Raw genomic sequence first — 7,610 nt, forward strand, 5'->3', positions numbered from 1 at the left:
TTGCCACAAAGATCACAGCCAAAGAACTTGAAGCCAGTGTGATGACGCTGAAATTCTTTCTGAATTCTTTGCCACATCCCTGATATTTGAGGGTCTTCTCACCTGAGAATAGTGATAAGAAGGACATCACATGACCCAAGATAGTAGGGGTATGAAAACAGCAGAAATCCATTTTGCTTTTGTTTTGAATTTTGAGTAACCCCTCCCTGATCTGTTTTTGCAAGATGAGAAGGGGGTGCTTTGGATTTGTAGCTCAAGACCTTAAATTCCATTTTGAGAAGATTCAGACCATTGGTGCCAATGGGGAAAATTTAGAGGCTCGTTTCTCTGTCATTTTATGGGACACTAGCAGGACATGTTTACGACTGCAAGCCTGCCAAGTTTCAGAACATTTTGCTCATCCACAGACTTTTAAAAAATATTTTTACAAATACCATTTAAAGAAAATCAAGAGACATTTTTATAATTTACCCACAACCACAGCACATGAGTAGGGTATCATTCCTGCAAACATTTTGCTCATGCACCAATTTTTAGGATTTTTTTAAAAAAATGTTCTCTTTCTCCTACTGATAGGTACCTTGAAGGGGGGAAAACAGGGAATTCTGTGACTTGAAGTCCAGAACAATGGAGAGGAAAACCACCCTGTGATTGGCAGACCATGTGATGCAGCAAATATGGCTGAGCTCAACCCCATTGCCCCAACTGAGAGAAAAATCCTGCTTCCTCTATGGAAAAAAACAGAATTCCGCACACACTGTGAAATGAAGCTATGTGGAAACATTTTTTGGCCTTTAATGTGAAAGTAAATAGTGTAATGAAAAATGTTGAAAAGACAAGTCCCATCATCTTCAGCTAGGTACAATATGGGAGCTGAAGTTCAAATAATCTGGAAGGCACCCCTGCAGTGTTCAGCAATGAAGCATGTGTCATGTTCTGTTTGGAGACCATGCCAACAGAAGAAGCATTCAACAAATTACAGTGATGTTTTTTATCACCAAAAATAGAAAAGGGAGACATCAAGTATTTGGGATTCACCTGTTCGGTGCTTCATCATGCCAGGTTTCTGCTGGAACCTTTCCCCACAATGCTGACATGGAAAAAAACTAGTTATCTCAATGGATGAGAAGGTGGGTAGACAAAGCAAAGATCTCGTAAAGCTTTTATCACAGATCTTGCACTACATGCTGTGTTCCTGCAGAAAGAAATGGGCTTCAGTCCACTGCACATGGCAGTCTGGTACCTAAACAGAGGGATCAGTGACTCATTCCCCTCATCGGAAATTTTACAACGTATGAAAAGTGAATGAAAGGTCAATTACTTAGAACACATATAAACATAACAACTGTGTACAAATTCGTAGGACATGCTGGCAGAGAGGGAAAGAAACTAAATTAACTCAATGTATATATTACAAATACACATATCAAAAAACAGGACTGCCACATTCATATTAAGTAGAAACAACTGGTTCTTCTCTTGAAATATAAAACAAAGTCTTAGTGTGAGTAAATGTCCTGTTCTTTATTACATATGTTAATCAATATACACTGCAAGGCGTTTTATTCTATGGTGAGTATAGGATCAAAATAACTCAACCCATTAATAATATAGCAAGTTCATTGGTCAGGTGATACTGACATCATTATCAGTTCAGAATATTTATTTATTTATTTATTTATTTATTTCTGTTACTTATACCCCGCCCTTCTCACCCCCAAAGGGGGACTCAGGGCGGCTTACAAAAAGAAGGCAGAATTCGATGCCCATATCAAATACATACATATATAAACAATTAAAATAATTAAACAATTAACAGATTAAAAGCATCAATATATAACACAATAGCACAATACATTGGGGTAAAAACCTACTCTGTTATAAAAAACAGTCATATGAATTGGTGTTGTTTAACCCTTTTGGATATTCTGTTTGCAGGGTAAAGAAAGATCCAGAAGGATTCCCGTTGTAAAAGTTTAGTTTGGAAGTCAGTGTCTCTGGGTGGAGTAACCACCTCTAAAACCTGTACTTGAAATGACTGTGGTTCAGGTCCACAAAATGCTTATACAAAATAGAATCAGTAGAATGTTTCCTGATTTTACTTTTGTGCTCAATGATCCTGAGCCTGACTTCTCTGTTTGTTTGACCAATGTAAATAAGTGAGCAGGGACAGGTGATGGCCTATACTACACCTTCAGTGGAGCAGGTAGCAAAGTGATTGATTCTATACTGAGTTTTTGTGTGCTGGTTCTGAAAGAACTTAAGTTTGTACAAACTGTGAACATATAGAACAGTGATGACAAGCATAGTTTCCTATTAGAATAGGTTTAATGATCACTGGCTTAGGGTCTGTATCTGAGTGAATAAAAATATCCCTGATGTTTTGTGTTCTCCTATGAGCAATGGAGGGGGGGGGGGGGTCTCTCACAACCCGGTACATCTCTCACCAAGTTCCAATACGTTTTCACTGTTTTTATAGTGTGTTTAGATAGGTTGGTCAAAGTGAGAGGCCATACTACTCTGTTATCCCTGGGTTTGATCATCAATCCCAACAGTGTAGCATATCTGGATGTAAAAGTAATGAAAGACAACAACAAGCTGCTAGTTAACAATTATCGCAAACCCTCAGACAGAAATGCATGTCTGCATTACAATAGTTATCACAGCATACCCCTTAAAATAATCTACCATGCACACAGATGCTAAGAATCAAACGTGACTGCACCTTACCACAGGACTTCAACCATAACATCGAAATACTGCAAAATCAGTTTAGAGACAAGGACTATCATGAATATGTAATTCATAAGGCTAGTACTAAAGCTTCCAGTGTTTCGAGATCTGCTATGGTAGAGGATAAGATCAAACCCAGGGATAACAGAGTAGTATGGCCTCTCACTTTGACCAACCTATCTAAACACACTAACAAGCAGAGAAGTCAAGCTCAGGATTATTGAACACAAAAGCAAAATCAGGAAATATTTACAACGGGAATCCTTCTGGATCTTTCTTTACCCCGCAAACAGAACATCCAAAGGGGTTAAGCAACACCAATTCATATGACTGTTTTTTATAACAGAGTAGGTTTTTACCCCAATGTATTCTGAACTGATCACCTGAGCAATGGACTTGCTATATTATTAATGAGTTGAGTTATTTTGATCCTATACTCGCCATAGAATAAAACGCCTTGCAGTGTATATTGATTAACATATGTAATAAAGAACAGGACATTTACTCACACGAAGACTTTGTTTTATATTTCAAGAGAAGAATCAGTTGTTTCTACTTAATGTGAATGTGGCAGTCCTGTCTTATTTTTTATATGTGTATTTGTAATACATTGAGTTAATTTAGTTATTACCACAATCCGTGGATTATGATTTCCACAGTTTTAGGGGAACCCGTTTTTCTTTTTAGAGAGAGAAAGAAACCACTTGGTATGATAAATGATATCCTCACAATAACAATATTTGTTTAGAAAACCTCTGAAAATTGGATTGCAACGAAGTCCACTTTACAATTCCATGCTCTCTAAAGTGTCTTACATTTTCTTTTTCAGATGTATCATGTTTTATTATGTTAAATTACATACAAAAGGAAAAAGAAAAAAAGAACATTTTATCTCAATTTGTTGTTGTTCATTCGTTCAGTCGTTTCCGACTCTTCGTGACCTCATGGACCAGTCCACGCCAGAGCTCCCTGTCGGCCGTCACCACCCCCAGCTCCTTCAAGGTCAGTCCAGTCACTTCAAGGATGCCATCCATCCATCTTGCCCTTAGTCGGCCCCTCTTCCATTTTTCCAAGCATAATTTATCTCAGTACATCTCACAATATTCCCAATATATTCCTATCATGCTAAAATTCCCTAAAGAGTGTGACAATTTATTTATTTTATTTATTTACCTTACTTATATACCGCTGTTCTCAGCCCGAAGGCGACTCACAGCGGTTCACAACAAATAGGAACAGCAAAAATTCAATGCTACAGTATAAAAAACAGTTAATAACCCAACACATTACATAATTAATAAGAATTACTACAATAACCATTCATTATCGTCACATCATCAAAAATATGATCCAGATTCGTCATCCATTGTTCCATTCCAGTGTTCATTAACCAATCATTGCACTAATTATTCGAACGCCTGCTCAAACAGCCAGGTCTTCACTTTTTTGCAGAATACCATTAGAGATGGTGCTAGTCTAATGTCCGTAGGAAGGGCGTTCCACAGCCGAGGAGCCACCACCGAGAAGGCCCTATCTCTCGTCCCCGCCAGCCGTGCTTGAGAAGCAGGCGGGATCGAGAGCAGGGCCTCCCCGGAAGATCTCAAAGTCCTGGTGGGTTCATAGGCCGAGATTCGGTTGGATAGGTATCTTGGGCCGGAACCGTTTAGGGCTTTAAAAATTCAGTAATCTGTACAGGAACAAATTATGAGCTTCGGAAAACATGTTTTTTGATGACTGTCCTTGGAACCTGCAGAGGACTCCGTGATTCTCATCCCCTCTCTGAATTCTTTGCTTTTTCCTTGAACTATATTTCCTAAGATTTCCTGAATTGCTTTATAGAAATCTACAAATCTAGTTTATACCTTCTCCTACCTGCGGTGCTTCTCGAGTTAATGGCTGTGTGAAGCAGTGTTGTAGACTGGGATTTCTCTCATAGACAAGCTTTCATTTTTTTTTCTCTTTGACTTTAGACATCTCCACACATTGTGTGTGTTTGGTCACTACATTCCAGAACTGGGCATGGTGTGTAGTTCTGTGTAGTTCTGTACCAAATGGCTCATCTCTGATCTTCCCAGCTGACTCGAAGGGCAGGGGAGGGGAGGGGAGCAGGGGGAGGAGGGGAAGGGGGAGAGGGAGGGGAAGGGGGAGAGGAAGGGGAGGGGGAGGGAAGGTAGGTGAAGAAAAGGGGGCGGAGAATGCGAAAGAATGAGCGAAGACTAAAGAGAAAGAAGAAAGAGAAAGCAAACGAGAAAGACAAGGAAGACAGAAAAAAGAGAAGGAGAAGGAAAGAGAAAACAAAGGAGAAAGAGAAAACAGGAGAAAAGAAAAAGGGAAGAAAGAATGGAAAATAAAAATAAGAAGGAAGTGAGGAGAGGGAAAGAAGAGACAGAGAGAAAGTGAAAGTGAAGGGAGATAGGAAAAAAGAGAAAGAAAAACACAAAAGGATATGGAGAAGAAAAAGGGAGAAAATAGAAAGAGGTGACATGAAAAGGGAGATAGGAAATGAGTGAGATGTATGCGGTTTGTGATGTGTGTGGTGTATATGATGTATGTGAGGGGTGTTTTGTGGTGCGTAGTGTATGATGTATGGGTTTTGTGTGATGCGTGTGTGATGTGGGGAGTAGCATTGGAGGGGGAGGGAGCGGAGGAGCAACATTGAGCCGTAACTTTCTACAGGTTCAGACTATTATAATTCTTCAGTATGGATTTAACCTAAGAAACATTTGCTTAAACAGATCATATTGTTTACAACATTATGGATACGGGAGTGTTCAGACAGGTTCAAATCCAGGGAAAACAGGATGAGCTCCCTCTGTCAGCCCCAGCTCTCCATGCGGGGACATGAGAGAAGCCTCCCACAAGGATGGTAAAACATAAAATCATCTGGGCATCCCCTGGACGTCATTGCAGGCGGCTAATTCTCTCACACCGGAAGCAACTTATAGTTTCTCAAGTTGCTCCTGACATGAAAAGAGACAGATACACACTCTTATTTTTGTAACGTTTCCTAAAACTAGTGATCAGGCATTGCAGTGTCTTCCTTCAACTGGGTTTAGCAGGTGGATGATGATGGAACATCCAGTGGCATTCTGAGATTTCGCATTTGTTCGGACTGACTCAAGCTCTCTGTCTGATAGTTTACTTACATGCAGGGCTTTTTGCTATGGGATTTCTTTTTTTAAAACAAAATCGAAAAATACTTAATATTTCATATCATGAAATAGGTAATTCAAATGTGACAGTTGCTATGCATTCAGTATGAATGTAAACTATCTTTTAAAAACATCTTCAAACATTTCACTGAAGAATATCTTAAGGAGACCGATTTAGAGGTAAACTCCAATTTACAGCAGAGCTCCCTGGTGGTACAGTGGGTTAAACCGCTGCGCTGACCGAAAGGTCGACGGTTGGAATCCTGGGAACGGGGACAACTCCCGCTGTTATCCCCAGCTTCTGCCAACCTAGCAGTTCGAAAACATGCAAATGTGAGTAGATCAATACATACCGCTCCAGCAGTAAGGTAATGGTGCTCCATGAGGTCATGCTGGTCACATTGAAGGAGACATAGTTTTAAAAGGGAACCTACAACATGACCTTGGAGGTGTCTATGGGCAACGCTGGCTCTTCGGCTTAGAAATGGAGATGAGCACCAACCCCCAGAGTCAGACTTGACTCGACTTAATATTTACTTTTACTTTCACTTTACAGCAGCATTTGCTCCAACATTTTGTTGCATTTTCTAAAGGTTTCTTGCTAAAACTACAAGAAATAGAAACTGAGAAGTCGGTGCTGTATTTTGCTGACCTCTGAGAGGGAGGGAGGCAGCCATCCAGACCGACAGACAGACAAACAGACAGACACCATCTTGTCCCTTCATCTGGGAGCCCCTCCTTCTTTGACCAGCTGCCAAACTGGTGGCCACTGAGTGAACAGTTATGAAGGTGGACAGAGAAGCGACCAACTTGCATCGTATCCATGCCTTTAGATTGGAACCTCTTTCTGCAAAGATTGTGTGTTGGTCTCTGTGCACCAATCCCCACACATCTCTGAAGATGCCAGCCACATATGCAAGCAAAACATCAGGAGAGAATGCTGCTGGAACATGGCCATTACAGCCCAAAAGACTCACATCAACCCAGTGATTCCGGCTATGAAAGCCTTCAACGAGACTCAGAACAATAATAATAATAATAATAATAATAATAATAATAATAATATCTTGTGTTGTATCTCTAGTGGGAGTCTCAGAGTAGTTAATAACAATACCGGTTATAATAATAATAATAATAATAATAATAAGTAGTGTCCTGAGTTTCATTTGGGAGAGAAGCGAAATAATAGTAATAAATAATAGTAATATTCTTGCTTCTTCTCTTCACAGGAAGCCTCAGAGCAGCTAATTAATAGTAATAATAATAATAATGCTTATTTGCTTCTCTTTGCATGACTCAGCAATTTCTGCACAATGGTATCTTTGAGGGGAAAAAACCCAAAAGTTTGGTTTCTGTCTCACAATTGAATGTGCACTATTTATATCCTTTGAATTCAGTTTGCAGCAGTTGAAATAAACTGAGGATCAAGTGCAAGATGTGAGAAAATGAGCCTGTGTTTTAAGCTATCTAATAATAATAATAATAATAATAATAATAAAGCATAGATTTTCATTGATTCAAAAAAACTGCAATCCAACGTTGCTAGGTTTCTTTATAATTGTTTTTTCTATATTATTATTTTTATGAATAATCTCTGGCAAGGCACGTTGCATAAGCACTTTGAGGGAATCAAGAAATAGCATCTATCTATATATAAATGCTCTGTGCATAATAAGTACCTTAAAAACAAAAGAACCAATGAAAGAAATCACACCAAATTTGGCA

This window comes from Anolis sagrei, chromosome 4, assembly GCF_037176765.1.
Source record: "Anolis sagrei isolate rAnoSag1 chromosome 4, rAnoSag1.mat, whole genome shotgun sequence".
Classification (NCBI taxonomy): domain Eukaryota; kingdom Metazoa; phylum Chordata; class Lepidosauria; order Squamata; family Dactyloidae; genus Anolis; species Anolis sagrei.